This window comes from Acyrthosiphon pisum, chromosome X (genome assembly GCF_005508785.2).
Source record: "Acyrthosiphon pisum isolate AL4f chromosome X, pea_aphid_22Mar2018_4r6ur, whole genome shotgun sequence".
In the NCBI taxonomy this organism is placed as follows: Eukaryota; Metazoa; Arthropoda; class Insecta; order Hemiptera; family Aphididae; genus Acyrthosiphon; species Acyrthosiphon pisum.
The window spans coordinates 97,089,560-97,090,647 of NC_042493.1; positions in this window are offsets into that span (position 1 = coordinate 97,089,560).

Here is a 1,088-nt window from a genome sequence, read left to right on the forward strand (position 1 = left end):
AAACAAAAAGAAAAATTAAGGAAAACCGGGAATTTTACGCAAAATCTGTTTTCGAGAAAATTGATTTTGGTTTGCTGTAACTTTAAAACGAATGACTGTAGATTCATGAAATTTTCACTGGATGTTTAAATTTCTATTTTCTATACATGATAAAATTTTCAAAATATTTTGATTTGTTTTGAGCTGTTTACGGACAATTTCAGTTTCCAATTTAATTAGTTTTTTTTCTATGAATGTCAATAAAACTTTATTTGTTCAGTAAAAATACTTGAAAATTTAATACAAGGCTCCTACTATATTGTTACAATGACATTTAAAAAATATTAAAAATCCTTAGTCACAGTTTTTTTTAATTAGCATTTAAAGTTCAAAAATTGACAAAATATATAAAAATCACGAAAATTAGCAAATTATTTTGAGTTAATAATTCGTAAAAATTTTTCTTTTTAGAACTAAGATTTTAAAATGTAATACAAGATTCCTTATAGGATAATCTACCTTTATCAAAAAAAAAATGTCTATAAGAAACTCAAATTAAATTTTTATGAGCGTTTGAAATTCATATTTTTACAACATTTGATATTCACTCGATTTCTTACGTAACGATTTTCTTATTTTGTTGTAATTAAAAAACGAGTGACTGAAGAAACTTGAAAATTTCACTGAATGTTTATATTAGCATTTACTATATACAATAAAATTTAAATATTTTTATATATAAGAATTTAAATAATTCTATGCTTTTAGTGATACTGATATTGCGTTTTATCAGATTTATGTATAGTAGATTTATCACATTTATTACTATTATTTATAGTATAAATAGATTTAGTCATGGTATATAGTATGTATATATACTGTATAGTGCCATAGTGGGGTAGTATGAACAGTATGTATCATTGTTACCTATCTAAATATTAATTATATGTGTACAGGATACGTCAATATTCAATACTCAATGTATTAGACAATAGACATTAGTGATTATTGAACAATAAATAAGAAATATTCAAATATCATAATTTTGTAAAATCTTAAAACAAAAATTATTTATTATAGAAATATAAACTTCCAATTTACAGGTAAAA